Source organism: Eubalaena glacialis, chromosome 15 (assembly GCF_028564815.1).
Source record: "Eubalaena glacialis isolate mEubGla1 chromosome 15, mEubGla1.1.hap2.+ XY, whole genome shotgun sequence".
Taxonomy (NCBI): domain Eukaryota; kingdom Metazoa; phylum Chordata; class Mammalia; order Artiodactyla; family Balaenidae; genus Eubalaena; species Eubalaena glacialis.
Genome location: NC_083730.1, coordinates 58,771,562 through 58,795,812, shown reverse-complemented (window position 1 = coordinate 58,795,812; position 24,251 = coordinate 58,771,562). Strand labels below are relative to the sequence as shown.

Below are 24,251 nucleotides of genomic sequence, written 5' to 3'. Positions count from 1 at the left end.
CGCTGCTTTAAAAAAAAAAAATCCCAAAGCCAACAGCTGTTTCTTAGATTCTATTGGTAAATCTAGGTGACCAATTCCTATGGCTATTCTGTGATAGGAAATGTGAAACTACTTCCACGTTCCTCCTCCAAACTGGCCTTGCTTATAGAGAGTTTCACTGTCTGGCCTGTCTTTGCTCTGTCTCCTATGTCACCCATCATCAGCACCCCCAAATCTCCTAGGGTGGTGTCATGGAACTCCCTGGAAGACTGCACTCAGCTAGGCAAGGCCATAATACCAGCCTTCACTGACCTCACTGAAATGACCCTTAGAAATCAGACACATGACATTAATTATGCTCCTTCCCTTCCTCCACACCTTACTGAGCAAAGGAGAATTGGGCTTAGCTATTTTATTATATAATTTGGAATGGGAAACTGTCCCAAAACCATGTTTACAGCTGAGGAAACTGAGGCCTGGAGAGATTAACCAGCATTCCCTCGGCTCTTTGGTTGTAGAGAGGGGGGTGGGTGTCTTCTTCAGTCCTCTCACCCCACCTGTTAGCGGTCCTCAATCATGGAGCATGAGATCATCATTGATCTTGGTGTTCTGTCTACTCAAGAAATTCTGCCACCAGCCCTGCTCCCTGCTTTTTCCACTCTAGGCACTGGGTCTAATGTGGTTTGGGTTTAGTCTGTTGCTAAGGTTTCTAGAAAGTACATCTCGTTAAGGCTTTCTTCTTTGTGAACTGAACACGCACAGTCAACACAAGTATGGGAAAGAACTTCAAATGACAGTTAACTCAGTGCTTTTGACATTTTTAACCATGGAATTCCTTGTTCATATAAAGCAGAATATATTAAACATAAAGCAGTCCCCACTCTGTCTCCATGGGTTCCGCAAATGGAAAATATTAGAAAAATAAATAAATTTCAGAAAGTTCCAAAAAGGAAGCTTGAATTTGCCGTGTGCCAGCAACTATTTCCATAGCATTTCCATTGCATTTACAACTATTTTCAGAGCATTTACGCTGTATTAGGTATTATAAGTAATCTAGAGATGATTTAAAGTACACGAAGATGTGCATAGGTTATATGCAAATACTGCACCATTTCAAAGAAGGGACTTGAGCATCCCTGGATACCAAGAGATGACTGCGGTACTCACACTGAAGCAAGACTAGGAGAATTCAAATCCAAATCCCCTTCCCTCCCATCCACTGCCCTGCATCCAAGTTTCCCTGAAGGCGGGGGCTTCCAAAGCACAGTTTGAAACTTGTTGCCCATTCCTTAAGCAGATCTAAGCTAAGGAAGAGTTTAATGATTGGTTGGGGGGGAGGGGGGAGGAGACACAGGGATGGGAGGGACCAGGATGGGGCAGAGGAGGGGAGTCTGTATCCACTCTTGATAAACCAACTCTTGACAAGTCAGAAAAATCAGAAAACCCTGATGAAGTCCAAAAACTGTCAGTTAACTGTCCCAAGCTTGGTAAATTTAATTGGCAGCTCTCTCAGGCTGCAGTTCAGCTGCCCTATCTTTCCTGAAAACGACAACTGATCATGGGTGCCAAGAGTTCCTGATTGGCTCGCAGTATGAAAGCACTTCTTGACTCCAACAGACAAGTTCTTATGTCACCTTCATTCCTTTTCCTCAGCTGTGACCCAGAGAGAGGGACTGACTTTTCTACGAACAGGCAGGCCTTTCAGTCCCAGGCCAGTGCTCAGCCCGTACACCATACGGAACACTTCCATATCTTCATCACATGCTTTATGTACTTACGTGGGATAATGAACGATGGCAATGATAATAAGCCAATGATGAAGGAGAAGAAGGAGAAAAAAGGGAGAAAAAGGAGGACTATAATTTACTGAGAAATTTCAATAGGCCTATGCTTAACATATATTTTCCCTATTTCTGAAAGTTACTAGGGTAGCGGTTCATACCCTCATTTTATACAAAATGGAGGTAATTAATTTGCCCAAGATTATACTGCTGGTAAGTGACAGAATGGAGATTTAAACCTTGATCTGTCTGATTCCACAATCTGTTCACTACCCATCGTACCATGCTGCCTCTGCTTGGTAAATATTCCCTCTGATCTTTTCCTGACGAATTGTTTCTCAATGAGAATTTATTTTAATGACAATTTTTTAAATGATTAACTATAATTAAAAAACAGATTCTACCTCTATGATTAGGTATAGTTTGGAAAGTGGCCATGTTAGAAAGTAACATATGAGATTCATTTGCAAAGTCAGATGTATAATGTAAATTGGAGTAGAACAATATTATTTCATATAACTGGAAAATTACATCTCAGCCTATGAAAGAACCATCACTCAAAGCTTTGTGCTTATTTTTTTTCAATGAGAAACAATACAGTTTATCCCTTGAGACTGCCAACCTGATTGTAGTTATAACATTGTTAAAACACCATAAGGTTATGTCCCAATTAGAACTGTCTGCCCATTTAATATCCTTTGCTTGTATTAATTTGGGGATGTTTTCTTCCACAAGAATTAACTTCGCTGAAATGGTGAGGAAGGAAACGAGGAATCCCCAAACCCAATTTCTCTATAACAGTGTGACTTTATACTTTTGTCTTTTGGGGAGACCAGATAGTTACCTCCAAGGCATGTTTTGAGCCAGAATTCTACTGGCTGCATGAGCTCCACACATCCCAAATTGTTAACTAAATATTTGGGAAGTTCACAAACCTTACTGTTTGTTAAATTATCACAGGTCCAAAGGAAAAGATATGTTTCCCTAAAGGTCAACCTTTAGAATGCTTCTTAATTACTTATATAACTGAAACAAGTAAGCCATGTAATTAATACCCAGTGCAGAGGACTCATGTGTATCAGTTGAAGGTGGCCGGAGGCTACAGATATCCAATAAATAGTTCTGTTAGGGAATGTTAGCAGAGTTTAAACTAAATTTCTATAATAGATAATACAGAACACTCAGGCTTTTGAAATCCATCAGGATAAAAGGTGCCATACTCAGTTATGAATTTGGAAGTCGTGGAGTCCTTAGTATCCTACTTTTCAGCTCATTTTGGATTTTTCCTCATGTACATGTATCTCATCACAGAGAATTCAGTGTTCTAGCAAGCCCTTATTTAATGCCCTCCCCCTTTGCTTAAGCCCAGATGAAGTTCGTTTAAAGTAATGGATACAGTCTTAATGTTTCCACAGCCTCCACTTTCTCTTGGTTCAATATTTTATAAAATATCCCCATGCATAAGAAGGAAATGTTAATTATTCACTTCACAGGGACATGTAAGTAACTAAGAAATGAAAGAGTTCACTAAAATTAAACCATGCCAATTTCATCTCATTGATGTTTTTGAACACTGTATTTCTTAGAGTCAACCAGCGATGATTTCACCCAACTGTCATAATATGTAGTCTCTTCGCGTTATCTAGATCGTGAGTGTATAATGAAAAATTCTGTTAAATCATTTACAAGGACAGCCTTCTCAACATCTTTCATTCAACCAAGATTTATTTAGCATCTCTTTGACCCACACTGAACTCTGGGAGAGGTAACTACATAAAAGTGGGAAAGGGGAAGACCTGTGTGGGGAAAGGAACAGCACAGAAGGGGTAATGACCACCCAGCTGGAGAGAATAAGGAAATGGAGGACAGGATTGGGTCTCTAGTTGATAAGATGATAATGGAATATGTTTTTTCTAAAACACTCAAGTTTCCCAAAGATGGAGGATACGGTCTAGTCTGGAGGCCAAGCACCAGCAGTTTAACTCTCTGTGCAGCATCTCTAAGGACAAGCAATGGTGAGGATGAGACAGAGCAGGGCCAGACACCCCAGAAGGACATGGGAGGCATCAGACAACAAGCAGGCTCAGGCTGACAGGCTTCCGGCCCCGGAGACAGTGGGGCTGCCCGGGCCATGAGAAGAAATCTGGGCAGACAGCAAACCTGCTGTGGGGAAACCATCCTCGCGTTCACGTAGCATCGTGTGCTCGTCCAGCAGCAGGCCGGTAGGATGGGACCGCCTGGATTCTGTGGGGGGACAGCACCACCCTGTACCCCCAGAGAACTGAGATGCCGCTGGGGCACCAAAAGTTCACAGGCACGAGAACAGCAGAGGGACAGCAAATCGGGAGAGAACCCCAGGGAATAACAGATGGGTTTATCACACCAAAACCCCACTGTATCCCCAGCTCCTACCCCTGAGCAGGCAACTGTTAGGTAGGAAGATATTTCCTAACAAAGGCATCAGATCCCAAGTCAGGTGAAGACCTTCTTGCTATTAAAAATATGTAACGAGAGGCTGGCTGAACATGTCAGGGACAGAGCAAAGGATATTTCCCTATTTGGGGAAATGAGGGCAGGTGGCCCCCAGGGTTCCTTTCAAATCAAATAGTCTCAGCACATAGTGCTGTGCCAATACGGTAGCCACCAGCCACGTGTGGCTATTTAAATTTACATTAATTCAAGTTAAATAAAAGGAAAGATTCAGCCCCTCGGTCACCATAGCCACATTTCTAGTGCCCAGTAGTCACATGTGACTGGTGTTTACCATATTGAACAACAAAGATATAAAACCTGCCCGTCACTACAGAAAGTTCTATTGGACTGCGTGATTCTAGTTGTTTCTTGTCTATTTTAATATATTGAGTTCTACTAGATTTGGGCTTTGCCCCAAAAAGGTAACATCGTGTTGTGATGTCCCAGCGCTTAGAGGTGTCAGAAGCAGGCGGTACTGTCCTGTGTGCCCCGGTGAGAGTGAGGGCTGCCATGGGAATGTTTTCCACCACTTACGACACGGCATCAAATAAACCACTTCACCACTCATATCTTCTAGTTCTTCCTTTAGAAAAATACCTTGCTGAGTTATTGCGAAGAGTAAATTCTTTAAAGTACCTAGCGTTCAAAAAGCACAACTCATTTTTTACTAGAAACACAAGAACTAGCGTGGGATTTTGCCCAGATTCTCACCCACCATTTATCAGTACTTGCCATGCCTGGGGCCTTGCTCTGGGCGCAGAACGCACAGTGTTTCCCTGGATCTTCCCATCCGCCCTGGCGCTGGCCCCTCCACGGAGCCTGCTCGGCTCCCACTCTGCCTTTTGTACCTGATTAACCATGAGCTGCCCAGGCAGTACCCAGCCCAGCACTTCAATTCATACTCTGAGCTTTGGGCCGAAGCTCTCGCCCAGACAGTAACCCTCACCTGTGATTCTCATTTATGAAAGAGGGCTGCCAAAATTTTCTCCTACTCACATTGATTTGTAAATTACAATGTTGTGGCACCTCTGGGAGCTGCCGCTGGGTGCCAGTGGATTCAGAAGTTGGCGATGCATGGTATGATCTGCTACAGCCAGCCGCACGGCTGGTGCCAATCAGACGGGCCCCCCTCCCCCCGACAACAGGTACCGTTTGCACGTTACCTGAGGCACACCTGCATCCCTCACCTTCTCCTGCCTTTGACCAAACGGCAAGAGCTTTCTAGAGAGGCCCTTGGAGTATTCACTACGGGTTATTTGGGGGCAGTGTTTACTTCAGCCCTATTCACTGAGAAGAGTGGGCACCTTCCTGCTGCCCATGAAAAAAATCAATGTACCAATGGATGGGTGTCAATGAGAGACTTAGCACACCATTCTGAGTTGGAAATAAGAGTCACCTGCTTAGATAAGGGCAGTAATCTCATGGAATAATAGCCAGCACGTACGTTGTAGTCTTCTGTTTTAATGTAACTGGTATTACCAAAAACATGCTGTCTGGACACATTTGTTTACTTTCCAAACGTCAAAAGCCGTATTTTCTCACATTGTCCTCTGAAACCAAGTGTTCTTTGGCCAACTCTGAGGCCTAGAAAGAGATTGCTTCAGCCCCACAAGCCAGAAAAATGCCATTGGTGGCAGGCCAGTTGGAAAGCTTGCTTTCCAGAAAAGGCCTTTCTAGAAAAGCTTACAAGCCAGGGCTCCCTAATACAGACCCTCAGAGGAAGAGGGTTTCCAGGCCTGGAGCATCTCGGGAAGGTTACTTATAGCGCCGGGGCTGCCTGGAAGCAGAAGTGACGAGCTTGCACGTCTGACTGACTTTGGAAGTAATCCTACCTTGAGAAGACCGTTTGATGGGGTGAAGGAGAACTCAGAGGCAGGAAGGCAGGGCACACATATCCATCTAATTCAAGTGCTCTTAGCCTGAGACTGCGGACAGATAGGACACGTAGTCCCCAAGAATGGACTCTAGGGGGTCGTGAACTCCTGGACTTAACACATTAAGGAGGGGGTTGTGTGTATTCAACCTGCTCTGGAGAAAAGTCCTTAGCTTCTAGCATGTCCCCAAAAGACATAAAGGGCTACTAACAAGTTTAAATTATGATATCCTTAAAATTAGGTAGCTTTTTCCCCAGATGATCCAGCAATCCCACTCCTGGGCATATATCTGGAGAAAAACATAATTCAAAAAGATACACACACCCCAGTGTTCATTGCAGCACTATTTACAATAGCCAAGACATGGCAGCAACCTAAATGTCCATCCACAGATGAATGGATAAAGAAGATGTGGTACATATACACAATGGAATATTACTCAGCCATAAAAAAAGAATGAAATAATGCCATTTGCAGCAACATGGATGGACCTAGAGATGATCATACTAAGTGAAGTAAGCCAGACAAAGACAAATATATGATATCTCTTATATGTGGAATCTAAAAAAAGGATACAAATGAACTTATTTATAAAACAGAAATAGACTCACAGAGATAGAAAGAAAACTCATGGTTACCAAATGGGATGGGGGGAGAGGGATAAATTAGGAGTTTGGGATTAAAATATACACACTACCATATGTAAAATAGATAACCAACAAGGACCTACTGTATAGCACAGGGAACTAATACTCAATATCTTGTAATAACCTATAGTGGAAGACAATGTAAAAAAAGAATAGATAGATATAATTGAATCACTTTACTGTACACCTGAAACTAACACATTGTAAACCAACTATATTTCAAGAAAAAAAATTTTTTAATTAGCTTTTTCCTTAAAAACTTAAAGTTGATGACTTTCCTTCTTCCTTGTAACATCTCATTAGGAAAGCCTTTTGGGTTACAACCTTAGAATACTTTGAGGAATGGGCAATTTTTAAAGAATTATTATTGTGGGTGCCTTTTACCTGAAATAGATAGATCCTGTGTTGGAACTCGGAGATCCTGTTACAAAGTAAAGTGTGTAATAGGATTTATCATAAAGGAGCTCTTCCTGAGTGATCAATTCAAGTAACAAAAAGTGAGGTTCTGCTGTGTACAAGGGCTGAAGCTGAGAGGAGAGGGGAAGTCAAAGATTTGTAAAATAGCTCATACTCTTAGAGAGTTTGTAGTCTAGTGGGACACTGGGTGGTTAGATAAATAGAATACAAGGCAGAGTAAGAAGCAGTATGAAGATACCTGAACAAGGAATATGGAGGTTGATAGGAAGAAAAATTCCAACCTGGGGTTTAGGAAAGGGAGGATAAAGAAGAAAGGTTTCCCCATATGAAACACTATGTCTCTGAAGCTTTGGTGTCATTTCTTTGGAAGTATATTGGTAGGGATTTCTCTTAGCTTTTTCCCATTTTTACTAATCTCTCAGTAATTTAGCTCTGTATCTCCCATGCCTGACTTAGTGCCTAACAGACACCATTTATGTATGGATGGATGGATGGATGGACGGATGGGTGATGGATGGGTGGGTGGAAAGGTGAGTGGGTGGATGGATGGATGAATTAATAGGCGAGTGGGTGGGTGGGTGAGTGGATGGATGGATGGATGGATGGATCACAGGCAGGAGAGAGGAAAGGCACAGAGAGAGGGAGAGAAGAAGAAATAGAATTCACAACATCATAGTAGTTATTTCACCAGCCAGCTCAGTTCAGAGTCTTGTGGGAGAGGAGTTTAGAAAGGTAAACATCTCCATGGATCCAGAGTCTGGACACAGTCTAGCTCAGCTGACTGGCGTGCTCAAGGCCTTCCAAGGCTGAAATGAAGATATCAGCTGGGCTGGGCTCTCATCTGCAGGCTCTGGGGAAGACTCTACTTCCAAATGAATTTAGGCAGATAGCAGAATTCAGTTCCCTGCAGCTGTACAACTGAGGTCCTTTCATCTGCAAGCCAACAAACGTCATATCAAACCTTTGATCATGCTTTGAATCCCTCTTACTCTCTCTGCCACATCTCTCTGACTTCCTCGTCTGCCCTCAGCCAGGAGAAAACTCTTCTTTTACTTTTTAATTTTATTTTATTATGGTAACATAGACATAACGTAAAGCTCTTCTTTTAAGGGCTCATGTGATTACACTGGGTCCACCCAGATTAATCCAGTATAATCTACCAATTTTAGGATCACCGATTAGTAACCTTACTGACATCTGCAAAGTCCCTTTTGCCATGAAACAGAACATATTCATGGGTGTGACAGCAGGGGTTAGAGATCATGGGAGTCAAAATTATGTCTACCACAATAGTTAACAACAGAGTGCATATAAATAGTAAATTGGTGAGGAGGGCACTTTTAGTGACAGTCATGCCATTCAAAAGCATGCAGTCAGTTTTAGGAAGATAAAGTACAGCTTTGGATCCAGACAGCTGTGTTCAAACTCTGTGTTTTACAGATTAGGCAACTTTGAGTGAGTTATTTAACCTCTCTCTGCCATGGGCTCCTCCTTTGTAATATGGTGGTAATAACAATCCTATCATTTAGGGGTCTTGAGAGGATTAAATGGGTGAATGTAATATAAAAGATGTAGAACAACGCTTGGAAAGGGAGCATTATATATTATATAATGCCTCAATAAATGCTATTATTATTACTATTAAGTGTGAAAACATGGTGGTACCAACATGAACTGAAACAAGGCAGCAGATTTAAGAGACATTGCAGAAGTTACTGTTAGAGGACACAATTTCATTTAGTCAGGCTTTTGAGGAAGTGAAATCCTATAGCATCTGTACTCGTTTCCTATTGCTGCTATAACAAGTAACTGCAAATCTAGTGGCTTAAACACAAATTTATTATCTTATAGCTCTGGGGATCAGAAGTCTGAAATGGGTCTCACTGAGCTAAAATCATAATATCAGCAGGGCTGTGTCCCTTCTGGAGGCTCTAGGGGAAAATGCATTTTCTTGCCAATTTTCCAGCTTCTAGAGGCTGCCTGTATTCCTTGACACCTGGCTCCCCCTTCATCTTCAGAGCCGGCAATCACATCACTCTGATCTCTGCTTCTGTGGTCACGTCTTCTTCTCTGACTTTCCTGCCTCCCTCTCTCACTTACAAAGACCCCTGTAATCACATTGGGTTCATCTGGACAATCCAGGATAATCTCCCATCTCAAAATCATTAACTTAATCACCTCTGCAAAGTCCCTTTTGCCATGTAAGGTAACATTGTCACAGTTTCCCTGGCTTAAAACGTGGGCATCTTTGGAGAGCCATTATGCCACCTGCCACAGAATCTACCACCTCATCTGTGATATGTTTTTTTAACCTAATCATTTTTGAAACTTTGTATGAAAAGTGTGTGAAATCATCTGCCCAGAGCATATCAGCTAAATGAGATCGATGTACGCATTCAGTGGTCCTGGAGACTTCTTTCACGTGGAGATGGACTGAAAAGGGCATCAGTTTCTGTGTTTGTTAGATTATTTTAAACTATTTGACTATTTGACTATTTAAACTATGTTAGTCTATTTTAAGCCATTTTAAACTATTTTAAACTATTGGGTCTAGATTCCTCTTTTCCTATGTGTTATATATTTGCTGCTTTTTTAAAATTTAGAATGTTTAATATTCACTTAAACTTACACTAAAATGCCAATTCTTCATATCACTTGAAGACATCTTTCCAATATCTATATGTAAATACATACATTTTACACATTTGCAGTTAACATGTTGCATGTATTTTTGCCTTTTGTTGTACATAATATAATTTTTAAATCAAATACTTGTGAGCACTAACTACATATCAGGCACTCTGTTCAAGACTGGGCATACAAAGTTGAAAAATACAACTTCTATCCTCAAGGATTTCTTACCATAGTGGGAGAGAGGAGGGATGCTGATGGTAAGAATTTTTATTTTTAATTTTTATTGGAGTATAATTTCTTTACAATGTTGTGTTAGTTTCTGCTGTACCATGAAGTGAATCAGCTGTATGTATGCATATATCCCCTCCCTCTTGGACTTCCCTCCCACCCCACCCCCCATCCCACCCATCTAGGTCATCACAGAGCACTGAGCTGAGCTCCCTGTGCTATACAGTAGGTTCCCACTAGCTAGCTATTTTACACATGATAGTGTATTTATGTCAAACCTAATCTCCCAGTTCATCCCACCTTCTCCTTCCCCCCCGTGTCCACATGTCCATTCTCTACATCTACGTCTCTATTCCTGCCCTACAAATAGGTTCATCTGTACCATTTTTCTAGATTCCACATATATGCGTTAATATACGGTATTTGTTTTTCTTTTTCTGGCTTACTTCACTCTGTGTGACAGACTCTAGGTCCATCCACATCTCTACAAATGACCCAGTTTCGTTCCTTTTTATGGCTGAGTAATATTCCCTTATATATATGTACCACATCTTTTTTACCCATTCAAAAGGAAAAAACATGTTTAAAATATATAGAATTGCCTAGGCTTGGAGGTTGAATGACTTGGTTGTCAGGAAAGAGAAGAGTAGAAATGAAGACCAATTTATGGTTTGAAAAATTGGATGCATGTCAGTATCTCCAACTGAGATAGGTAATCTGGGAGAAAAAATAAGTTGGGATGGAAAAGATGATTTAGTTCTAGACATCTTGAATCTGATGTGCCTATAGAATATCCAGTTGAAGGTGTCCCATAGGCAAGCCTTCACTTATCTGAATATTATTTAGGAGGATATTACAATAATTCAGACAAGAGATGATTGTGATTCAGACTAAGCTAGAAGCAATAAAGATGGAGAGAAGTAAATGTATCTTTCTACCATATCTTTAAGGTGCCAGGTTGGTCGAAAGTCCTCAGGTGAGGAAGACAGAGAAGTGAAGGCAGCTGAATTTATGAGTCTGGAGTTCAGGAAGCTGTCAGGGCTGGAGAAAGGTTAGCTGGGAGTTATCACGTAGAAGGTAGAGGAAAGTTTGAGTGAATGAGATCACATTGGGACATGTATGTTAGAAGGTGAGCCAGCACAGACCAGTTTCCTGGGTTACACAGATATTTAAGCACAGATAGGTGCTAAGGAAAGGAAAGGAAAGGAAAACCATGCTAGAGTCAGCAAGATCAAAACAGCGTGGAAGTAAAGGGAGATCAGGATTTCAAGAAATAGGAAAAGTTGAACGAGGTCAACTACCAAAGAGGGGTCGGGTTAGACCTGGAATGAAAAGTCTATCAATGAATCTGGCAATTAAGAAGTAACTATTTAATTTGCCAGTAGTTTCATAATTATCATAACGTATCATTTTGTATATATACATTGTATGCATATATATGCTTATCATTTTAATAAATGCTTATTATTTTTAATGTCTAGCATTTTAATAAAAATATTGTGGCTATTAAAGTATGCTAACACACCATGGTTAGAATACTGATTTCTCAGTTATTTCACATTTGAATTTTTTTTACATTTTTCACCATTATGAATAATGCCTTAAATGTCTTTTTCAATAAAATGTGGACAGTTTTTTCTGGTTAGTATTCCCAAATATTACGCACTCGTCTTAAATTCAAAAAAAAAAAAAAGAAGTGCAAGTAAATCTTAGTATCTTCAAATAATTTAAAAATTCTGATTTTGAATAATTATTCTGCAGAGACTTGTTTGCCCTTTCCGTTGTTTTCAGATGGAGACAATCACAAACATTTGGACTATGGTCTAGCACGGAACACACACTTCCAAAGCCAGCATTTCCTCAGTATATTACATCCTGAAGTCCTCTATTGATGCAGCATTATAGTGAATAATCTCCAGAGGAATCTGTTTCCTTTCTCTACATTACAAACCATTTAACACCCATTAGTAACAGGTTTCTTCAGTTGCAAATGACTAAAGTAATTTCCCATTTATTAGCTATTTTTGTTGACCTCACTTCACTAGAGATCCTCAATCTAAGTTTTATTTTAGCAATCACAATTCTCTCATCTAATTAACAAAAAAATTGGGCCATTGCCTCAGTGGCCTGCATTCAACCCTATTTTGACTGGCGATTTTCTAATAATATCTCATGCTCCTTTCCACCCCTGTACTTGTAACAGTAGTTTCTGTTCCATTGAGTTCATTCTCTTTCCCTAATTCTCTTTGCCCCCATTCTGCTCTGTTTGTTTTTTTGTTCCCTCACATTTCTTTTTTTCTTTTCCTTTATTTATTTAGTAACCTATCCAAATCTTTCACTGTTACAAATGCCTCAAGAAGCATCCAATTACTTATTCAGTAGATTCGCTGGACCAGTGGGAATGCCAAGTGGTAAGGCTTTTTGCACGTTACCAAATGACCTCCAGAAAGGGTCCCTGAATTTTCACCCTAGAAGCAGTTTCCATTCTTGACACCCTTTTTAGAAGATTCTTCTCTATTGTGAGTCCAAGCCCACCTCTCTTTCTTTAACTTGGATGTAGAGCTATGTGAAATAAATCAAATTTTTCTTCTACAAGGCAGTCCTTCAAATGTTTGATTAAAACTATTGTTCGCCCATAAGTCTTCATTGTTCTATCTTCAAAAGACCTAGTTCCTTCAGCAATTCTCTGAGAATAGGACATCAAGCTCTTTTAGCTGACAACAGACAAATTGTATTTTGTTCCAAGAAAAGCAGCATCTCTCTTAACTTATGGTATTATTTTGTGAACAATATTTCAGTTGAATTTGGACTTCACAGCACCCATTGAAAATCTTTGGATATGAATACCCTACTTCTATCAAGGTACCAGCTCGTCTGGCAGCCATGCCAACCTGTCTCACACTCAGATAAAAATTGTGAGCCATTCATTCACGTGAAATCATTTTGACATGTTTCTCTTACCTTGTACTATGCGCTTAGGTGGTTTAACATAATGTAGACTATTATGTTTATCTTTATTAAATGTCATCTTATAAATACAAATGTGTCTTTCTAGCCCAGGGTCACTCCTTACTATTGTGCACAGTCTAATTCTAGAGAACATCATTTATATTAGTAGTTATCTTAGTTATTTATTTATTACCATAATTTTCCAGAAAATGACAGTAGAGTCTTGAGGAAGGGACAGCTTGTTTCTAATTCACCCACCTAAAAGTGCCATTTGGACGACCAGAAAGAATGTTTCTGCTGTCAAAATTGGAGAAATACTAAATCTGAAATCCAGTATTTTAAGTATTTTCCCAAGATGTATTATATTGTAAATCTCATAATAGTGTCTAATATATCATCATGGAAGTTGATGATTAAAAAACTGTTCAGAATAGGGCCAAAAAGAAAGGCTTATGCATACCACTAAAGACCATTCTCCAGTTTTTCTTGAAATTATTTATATACCATCTAGGAAAAGCCATTCAACCAGTTGTGAATCTCCTATTCAGTCCACATTTTTTATTTTGTTCAAAAGTGTATCACTTTATTACAGGTATTATTGGGAAGGTTCATAATATACGTTTATTGGGGAAATTTTGTAAAATACATAAGAAAATAAAGAAGATAATCAAAATCACCCAGGGATAATCACTGTAAAGATTTTTGTGTTATTGCTGTTCTTTGAAAATACTGATATCACTAAACCGCTGAATAAGCTCGCCGAAAAGAGAAAAAGAAAGCATAATATAAACACTATTAGGAATGAAGACAGGAACAGGGATAAATTTACAGTAGATATTAAATCTATCATAGGAATAGAACAGAAATAGATTTTATACCAATATATTGAAAACTTAAGTGGATAATTTCTTAGAAAAATAAATTATTCAAAACTCAGTGAAAACAAGAACCTTGAATACATCCATAACAATTTAAGAAATAGACACATTAGTTTAACATTTACTCAGAAAAAGAAAGACCAGACCCAAATAGTTTCATGAAACCAGCGAGAAAAAGGTAATCCCTGTCATATAAAAATTCTTCTAGAGATCTGAACAAAGAAAAGGTGCCCAGTTCATTTTAGGATTTCGTATAATCTTAAATAGATGACGGCAGTCTGAGAAAGGAAAATTGTAATGCAATTTCTCTCACGAACCTGATGCAAAAATTCTTAATAAATATTTCAATAAAATTAAATAATTATAAATAATGTAAAATAATATGACCAGACGGGATTTATTTGCTAATGAAAGGAGCCTTAGCATTAGAAAAAAAAATTCATATAATTCACAGCAACTAGGAGATTAAAGGAGAAAACACACGTGACTATCTCAATATACGCATAAAAGACATTTTATAATATTCAACAGCCATTAAGGATTTAGAAAAAAAGTAAAACAAACTAGTAATAGAAAAAAATTCTTAAAGTATATGTACATATGTATAGCTACAGAAACTTCATGTCATATCAGATCATAAAGGTATTCCTTTTAAATCCATGAAAATGATATACCTCTTCTAAAATGTGTTGAGCTAGATTTTGGCCACTGGTTCTTTTTTTTATTGTTATGGAGGTATAACTGACAATATAATGTTATATTAGTTTGAGGCATACAACATAATGATTCAATATTTGTATATACTGCAAAAACGATCACCACCAGAAATAGAGACACAGATGTGGAGAACAAACATATGGACACCAAGGGGGGAAAGCAGGGGCGGGCGTGGGGGATGGTGGTGGTGTTGGGATGAATTGGGAGATTGGGATTGACATGTATACACTAATATGTATAAAATAGATAACTAATAAGAACCTGCTGTATAAAAATAAATAAATTAAATTAAATTTTAAAAAAAAGATGATCACCACCATAAGTCTAGTTTACATCTGTCACCATACACAGTTAAAAAAATTTTTTTCTTGTGATGAGAACTTTTAAGATCTACTCTCTTAGCAACTTTCAAATACGCAGTGCAGGATTATTAACTATAATCACCATGCTGTACATTACGCCCCAGGACTTATTTATTTTATAACAGGAAGTTTGTACCTTTTGACCACCTTCACCATTTCACACAACCACCACCCCCCGCCTCTGGAAACCATCAATCTCTTCTCTGTATCTATAAGCTCAGGTGTTTTTTTTTTCAATTCCACATGTAAGTGAGATCATACAGTATTTGTCTTTCTCTGTCTGACTTGTTTCACGTAGCATAATGCCCTCAAGGTCCACCCATGTCACAAATGGCAATGTTTCATTATTTTTATGGCTGAGTAGTATTTCATTTCATATATACACACACACACACACACACACACACATATATATATATATATATATGCATGCCACACCTTCCTTATCCATTCATCCATCAATGGACACCTAGGTTGCTTCCATGTCTTGGCTATTGTGAATAGTGCTGTGATGAACATGGGGGTGTTGGCCACTGGTTCTTTGATGACATTTTTCTGTTGACATTTTCTGTTTCATGTCTGTCTACAGCCCATCCTCTAGGATTTTCCCCTAGAAAGGTTCATTTGAGCAATAGTACCCAAATTCTGGCATGTCCAAAGCTCTTTTTACTTGAGTCCTTACATTGGAAAGAGCTTAACTAGACAGAGAATCGTTGGCTCTTGCTTTCTTGGCTCAATCTCTTATAGATGCTGCTTTGTTCTGCGCTCAGGTTACATGTTTCTGCAGGTAAATCTAATGTCCACCTCATTTTCTCTCCCTTAAACTCATTTTATCTTTTTGCTTGACCACCTAAAGGATTCTTTTCAAAACTTTTTCTGAGACATTTCTTTACATTGACTATTCTGAATGACTTCTCACTGATAAAATGGTTACCTTTTCATTAAATAGATTTTAGACTTTTTATTTCAGAAAAGCGCTCTTGCATTATATTTTAAGATAATTATTCTATTCCATTGGTTTGACTTTCTTTGCGAATCACAGCTATGCATATGTTGGCTATATTGCCTTGTTTCTCTAATCCTTCTTTATCCTTTTTATCTCTGCACCATTTCTTTGCTCTTTTCATTCTTGTTTTTTGTGTCCCTTTATTTACCTTCCTTTCCTTCAATTCTGCCAGTTCCTATTTCACATCCTCCAGCTGTCTACCAGCAACCTTCGTTTTCTCACTTTTTTCCCTGAGTTCTTATAATTCTGCTTTGTGATCTTCCTTTATAGCTGTAATTGCTTCATGAATTACTGTTTCTAATTAGGGTTATGCTTTTAAACTTTGTGGCAACGTATTTTCCTGGTACATTTTCATTATTTATAAGAAATTTGTGGCTGCTGTTTTCCATATTCCCTATAGGACCTGCATGCATGTTCCTTTTATGTTACTCTTATTTGAACAAGTTTTTTGGTTTTTTGGTGGTTTTTTTTTTACTATTCAAACAGTTTAATACATCTTTTTTCAGAAGAACTCTGCTGTCGGTAAATCTTCACAATCGCACTTACATTTTAAAATTCAGAGACTTGGAACTATCACAAGAAATGCTAGAAGCTTACTAGATATATATTTTATTTCAATTTCATGGTACTGAAATTTCAAAGTACTTGTTTAGTACTCTGAATGTAAAATAGCCCTAGACCTTAAAGGAAAAATACAGTCAAATTTGAAATCAGAATGTAATCTTTGGGCAAGCTGTTACGGCTTTAGTGATTCCTCTTCCATTTTGAGCTTTTAAAAGAGTGACTGTTCGTAATGAAAGTAGTAACCAACTATTTTAGAAATAATAATAAAAATTCATTGCTACAAGTATGAAGTGCTCATAATTTGAAAGGGGACCAGTGAATTAAGCTGAACCAAGTCCGTGCCAACATATTTAAGAAACAAAGCAGTTTCTTTCAGTACTACTTAAACTCTAAGTATGATTTTGAACAGTTATACATTCTAAGTAGGGTAAATTTGTTGGGTAAATTAGTTGGGAAAATTAGTTATACATTCTAAGTAGGGTAAATTAGTTGGGTAAATTAGTTGGGAAGATTAGTTATACATTCTAAGTAGGGTAAATTAGTTGGGTAAATTAGTTGGGAAGATTAGTTATACATTCTAAGTAGGGTAAATTAGTTGGGTAAATTAGTTGGAAAATCAGTTATACATTCTAAGTAGGGTAAATTAGTTGGGAAATTAGTTGGGAAAATTAGTTGAACAGTTATACATTCTAAGTAGGGTAAATTAGTTGGAAAAGAACCATAAGGATATAACATTTAAAATAGAAGCCTTCACATTATTGTAAATATTTCTCCTCTGAGAAGACAAGATACATGATTTTTCAAAAATCACAAATCTGAAGCAGGACTTAGTTCTGACTTCAATGATAGCCTGGGAGCGGCAACCTATAGACCCTCTTTTGCTTCAAAAAATGTATAAGAAAGAGTGATGAGATCAACATTCACCGTTCTTGGATCTTCAGCAAATTCAGGATCAACGTAGAAAAATACTGGCCTATCTACTCCCTCTTGTGGATTAAGCCTTTGTTCTTCAAAATAGAAGCACTGTATTTTATTGAAATACTGTCCAGCTTCAAATGGTACAACACTGTATGTAGAAATTCCCATTACTGGTTTGTCAGTAGGAGTCTTAGCTTTATAAAACGCCAGTGCAGTCTCCCCTGGCACTACGTAGATTTCTGTTTGCTGAGGTCTAAAGTTCCACTGGAGACTTGCATGCACATCTGCATTAAAGGTGACTTCAGTGATGCGATCCTTAACAGGTACCATGTTTTCAGTCTGGTCTGATGCATGACCTGCTATTGCCGATTCTCCAGGTCCGGTAGTCTGGCAGTAGAGCCGGTAAAGGCACGGCGGCGTGGGACGCCCCCAGCATGCCCACGGCCGCCGCGGCCACGTTAGTGAGTGTCTCGTTCAGCCGCCGCCAATCCTCCTCCTGTATGCGCGTGAGGGGCTTCGTGCTCTTCGGCCGCCGCGGCGGCTGCACCGCCAGCCTCGGGCGCCTCCCTGTCCCGAGCCGTCTCAGCTCCCTCTCAGCGCCCCCTGTCCCGCTCCTCCCCGACCTGAGACAAGGCTCTACCCTCTCCGCAGCCCTGGTCCGGTTCCCAGGGTGATTCCAGGGCCACCCGCAGAGAGCGACGCGCCTTCATCCCGCACGCCAGAGCCCTCCCATGGCCTGAACAAGTTTTTTTTTTTAAAGAGAATCAGGAGAAGGTAGGCAGTCATTTTTCAAGCATTCATGAACCAAGGGCTTCCTTTGCTGTTGCTACAGTTATACACTGTTTCTTTATAGCATGATGCATCTGTGTACTCACACATCCTCTGACTCTCAGACGAAACCTAGTTCTTTTCTCCCTCAGTTACTTCATGGATGACCCCACAGATTGCCAGTCACGTGGGGACAGAAATGATACAGTCATTTTTAGAAAGACTTTTTCTGGCCCTTAGTGAGATTTGCTCATTCACCCTCCACCACCTACATTAGTTCCTGCCCTTCCACAGTGCAATGCTCGCAGACTGAAGTCCTCACTTCGGGGGACGGTGTATTTGTCAGAGCGTTCTGAGCTCTGCTACAGCTAGGTCCCCTTCATACCTCTTCATTTACCTGCCACGTTACTATCCCTTTCCTCCTTGGCTTTCTGCCTGACTCCGATTTGGGAGTTTGTGGATGGTCTGCTGGCTTTGCTGAAAATGTGATTTGTGGGTAATTCTCTTTGTTTTGTTGTATTACTGTTTTTTGTTGTTTGGAACGGCTGCCAGGAAGAGAAGTGAGAAAATTCAGTGGAAACCAGTCCTGTTAACATTTAGAAATATTTTCCTCCTGTTTTCTTTCTATAAAGATGACTTTGCATAAGGAAGCTCAGGTTATATGTATACCCATCGACCAAGTTAATCTTCAAAAAATAAAAGTAAAACAGAGTCAGCCTAGCACACTACTTCTTCATAAACCCAAGCTGCTTCTTCCGATGCTCAGAGATCTTCCTTTTAACTGCCTGTTCTAGGATGCTGCTGCTTTGTAAACTCAAGCCCCTCAAGCTGTTATCTTTTGGATGATTCAAAAGACTTGTCCATCGTCATCTTTCCCCATCACATTTTCTTTGACAGTTTTTAATTACCCACCTTGATTCTGGGGTCCTACCGAAAGCTCTTTGTGTACACAAAGATGTAATTTGCCTGAGCACAGCAACTTAAGTTGATTGTTTTTAGGTGTGCCCTCCTTTAAAAAGGAAAATGTCTTCACTGGGAAAATTAAATTATGAATTTAATAAATCTTATGATATTTTAAAACATCCTGCATGCTAATTTTCTAAGCAAAATGCTTAATAGTGGATCTTCATGCAGTAGCGAGATCACAGCTGTGATGACAAGGGAACGATATAAAATGGTCAGATTTTATAAACAAGAAGACTAGTCCTGACACCCAACATAGAACACATGCTTTAAATGATTTCGCTAGTAGCAATTACGCTATCATTACCCTCGCACCACAGCCTGCCAATTTAAGAGCTCTTTCATTGATTCATTCAAAAACGATTTATTAAATGCCTACTGTTGCCAGGCCCTGTGTAGTTGCAAAGGATTCAGAGATGATCAGAAACAGACCTGATTCCTACTCTCATGCTCCTTATTATCAGTGGGGAGATAAACATTACTCAAATCAATCACACAAATAAATTTAAATTTAACTACCATGGCAGGGGCTACTGTTGAATTATGCTGGGAGCTCTTCCCTGTCTGCAGTCTTCGTTGTCGCTTTCTTTGCTGGCAGGAACTGTGGCTGACTTCAGATTCCCATAGGACTAGGGCCCCTTTAGATTCTAGGGGATGGGCAACTAGTATTTCTTAGCGCTACCCTAAACATCTTGCACCTAAGATCAGACTGCTGGGTCCCTGAGCCAAAAATGTTTATTCCTGCCTTCCCTCCATGCAATCTATCCCTCGTCCCTGCCCCGTTAGAAGAGTGACCAGTGGGAAGGCAGGTCTCTCCATAGTGAGTTTAAAACTAAGAGGCAACCCAAGCAAGTGTCTTCAAAGATACCAAGAGTGTACGAGCCCAGCTCGTAAGTAAAAGCCTATTCCAAGTGATCAGTTTGCTCAATACCTACAAAGGAGATTATGATACTGTGATAGCAGATTGACTTAAGAAGTTGGGGGAAGCACACCCTAGGAAATAGTAGTTGGGATTGGGTCTGAAGGAAGACTTAAAGTCAATTAGACAATGAGCCAGGGGAATCAGGCAAAGGCAGGGAGAAACAAAAGGGTCAGAAATAAATCTAGTGTGGTTAGGTCACCAAGGTGGTACAAAATGAGTCTGGGAAGATATGCAGGACTCTATCAGGCAGGGTCCTGGAGGTAGTGTCTAAAATTTGAATCTTTATATCCTTGTTTGTGTGCGTAGAACAGCAGGAGTGGGGAGAGATGATATCCACGTTGCCTTCTGAAAACATCCCTTTAGAGGAAGTGAAAAGATAAATAAAATGAAAGAAGGAGAACCAGTTAGAAGACAAGTATAGCATCTCAGGTGAAAGAAAATGGTGACTGGGGCTAGGATGGTGACAGTGATGTTGAGGCAGGTGGATAGTTTCCAGAGATTCCCAATCTATAGGACTTGGCGATGTGGAGGGAAGAGGAAGTGTCCGGAATGGTACCTATGTCTCTGACTTGCATAAAAGATGGTGTTTCCATTCACTGAAGTAGGGAATTCGAGAAGAGCTACAGTGGGGTGTGGGCAGGAAAGGGGGAGGAGAAAATGAGTTTGATTTTGAAGGTACTGCGTGTGAAGTGCTTCAAAGAATCTAAGTAAAGTTGTCAGGTACCTGAAGTTCATATGGGAGATCTGGAATGAAAATACAAATTTATTTTTGAGAAAACAGAATTTTTTTGAGGTATGGTTGATTTACAATGCCGTGTTAGTTTTAGGTGTTCAGCACAGTGATTCAGTTATATTCAGTTATATACATATATATATATATATTCTTTTTCAGATTCTTTTCCCTTATAGGTTATTACAAAATCTTGAGTATAGCTCTCTGTGCTGTACAGCAGGTCCTTGTTGATTATCTATTTTATATATACTAGTATGTATGCGTTAATCCCAACCTCCTAATTTGTCCCCCCTCCTTCCCCTTTGGTAACCATAAGCTTGTTTTCTATGTCTGTGGTTCTATTTCTGTTTTGTAAATAAGTTCATTTGTATCTTTTTTTTTTTTTTAGATTCCACATATAAGTGATATCATATGATATTTGTCTTTGTCTGGCTTACTTCACTTAGTATGATAATCTCTAGGTCCATCCATCTTGCTATAAATGGCATTATTTTATTCTTTTTATGGCTGAGTAATATTCCATTGCATAAATACACCACATCTTCTTTATCCATTCCTCTGTCGATGGACATTTAAGTTGCTTTCATGACCTGGCTATTGTAAATAGTACTGCTATGAACATTGGGGTATATGTATCTTCTCAAATTATAGTTTTCTCCAGATCTATGCCCAGGAGTGGGATTGCTGGATCATATGGTAACTCTGTTTTTAGTTTTGAAAATACAAATGTATGAGTCATCTGCATACAAGAGGTTTTCCTGGAATTCAGATTTCTCTTCACCATGCTTCTTTTTCTAACCTTTCCAATTTGCAGATCCTTTTCTTTGATAGAGAAAATGGTAAAGTTTGAGAGTTTGATGTTTAGTCCTCCTCCTCCCCTTTCTCCTCCTTCATCATCATCTGTTCACATTACACCATCTGGACCACGTATCAGGACTGTCCCTGTTCTTCTGTTTGTTCCAATTCATATCTTTCAAAAAGCCTTTTTTTTTTTTTTTTTACTGTCCCTGGCTTTTTTATCGCTTTTATTATTTTTTAATTCAAACTTCATTTAATTCTGGGTTTAGCACTCTTGGTGCAATTCCTGTAGATGCTCATCACTTACGTGTATTCTCCCTTGATTGTGAACCCATCTCTCTTGTTAGAAACAAGTTCCTTTAATTTGAGCACTTCAAAACCCTCCTTGTTCAATTCTTTTGGTCTCTTTAAAGACTTTCTTCTTTTATTCTCATCTCAACCATTTGCTGTTATATCATCAGAATTAAGGTTTGGGATCCTACTTTCCCTCTTGAATCACCTGTCCTTTCGTACTATCTAATCAAAAACAAGTATCCCCTTGTTAATCAACTATACTCCAATATAAAATTAAAAGTTAAATAAATAAAAATACTAGTCTCCCCCTTCCTCTCTTCCTCCTTCTTTCTCTTCCTCTTTCTTCTCTTCTTCTTCATCGTCTTCCTCTTGCTCTCACTCTCTCTGATTTGGGGGGTTTTTCTTACTGAAAATTAGCCATGATTAAAAACCAGCACAAATGGTTCTTCAGGTAGGTCTACAGTCCATGAGTCCTCAAGGATTTTCCAAGTTTGGGGTTATCTTTACACTTTCCCCACCCCTCCCTATCTGCCTTTTACAGAATTTATTATATATAACAAATTCTTATAGTTGCAACCATTATATGACAATATTTCTATGACAAATTAATAATTTTATTAACATTTATTAAGATATCTGCAAACCATAAAATTCACCTATTTAAAATACACAATTCAGTGGTTTTAGTGTATTCACAGAGTTGTGCAAACATCACCACCATCTAAGATAAGAACATTTTCATCACTCCAGTAAGAGACCCATTTGTATTCACTTCCTAGTACACTGCCCACAAGCCTAGGGCAACCACCGAGCTACTTTCTGTCTCCATAGATTCTGCCTATTCTGGACATTTCATATAAATGGGATCATACACTCTGTGATGACTTCTGTCAATCAGCATGCTGTTTTCAAAATTCATCCATGGTATAGCATGTGTCAATACTCGATTTTTAATGCCAAATCATATTCCATTGTATGGCTATATCACATTTTTACATCCATTCATCAGCTGATGAACATTAGGACTGTTTCCACTTTTGTGTTTGGGCTCTTGTAAGACTGTTTCCACTTTTTTGTTTGGGGCTCTTGTAGATAATGGTGCTGTGAACATTTGTGTACAAGTTTTTGTGTGGACACGTGTTTTCATTTCTCCCGAGTATATGCCTAAGAGCGAAATTGCTGAGTCATATGGTAACTCTATGTTTAACATTTTGAGGCAAATCAATCATTATTGCTTTTTCTTTATCATTTCTCATTAGAGGCAGCCATGCTCTCATTAATTCAGGAGAGGAGAACTGGGGGCTTGATTTTGCATGGTGACAAAGTCAAGGAAAGCTTAAACAGTCTTTAAGCTAAAATTGCTTTGCTCAGTAACACTGTCCTTGTCTATTGATTATCCAAGGCTTGTCTCGCTGTTGTGATTGCATATTTTACTTGGTAAAGCTGGATTTTGGTAAATGAGACTGCTCGAATTCTGTGAAGTAAAACGCTTGAGAGAGGAAGCTGCAACACTTCCTTTGCCCATCTTGGAAATGAGACACTTTCACTAAATAAGGTTCTTCTGGGATGTTTTCTATGGAAGTCATTTTTTAAGAAAGAAAAGGTGTTTGCCCAAAGGTTTCTAAAACATGTTTAATTCATTTGAAGAAAATTAATCGATTATTAAAGAATGTGACTTTTTTTTCTGAAAGAGAATTTGATGACCTGAGGACAGATATCTATTGCTATCTTGCTTCTGGGTCTCCGTCTGTAGGAGCTACCGGAATGTTGTATCCAACACAATGTTGTGTGTGTCTGCACACTTATCTTCAAAATTGTAAAATGCATCTATCTTTCCATTCACTGGTCAGACAAGCAGGTTTTCTTTTTAAAGAAAATTGCAGAGATCGCTCCCCCACGTGGATTTCTCCTTGACAAAATATGTATTATCCACTAACGTGCTGCAAAGTGAATCAATAGCCCAAGAATCCACCAAGCTAAAGACAGCAAGGTAATTTTGCTGGGACCGTGAACAGGCAGGACATTATCATTGCAACTGCCCTGCCTACCGAACGGGCTTAAAAATCTCCACTAAGTAGTCACTTCGGTGATAAGATCTCTTCAGTGATAAGATCTGAGTTTGTTAACTATCTTCATATGAAAGAAACTGTAAAGTTGCAGGTCTAGAGTTGTGAGCCACGGGCCAACCGCTCCCCACCTCCCAAGTTCTGTGTTTACTGCCTTACTCACCCACTTTGCATCGGCAAATCACAGGGAGAAGCTAAATGCTCTCAGCTGCGCTAGACCAAATCAAAGCTGAGATGAATAATGAACTTACTTTTCCATAAAGACATTCTGTTTGGCATTT

General features: G+C 39.2%; 1 protein-coding gene and 1 pseudogene across 4 annotated transcripts in view; one reads left to right on the top strand and one right to left on the bottom strand.

Moving 5' to 3' along the window:
- The window catches only part of DLGAP1 (DLG associated protein 1), an 871,245-nt gene that overhangs the window by 552,592 nt on the left and 294,402 nt on the right, over positions 1 to 24,251 (top strand). The gene's annotated exons all lie outside the window — the stretch shown is intronic.
- Positions 17,348 to 18,159, bottom strand: LOC133074943 (cytochrome c oxidase assembly protein COX11, mitochondrial-like; annotated as a pseudogene).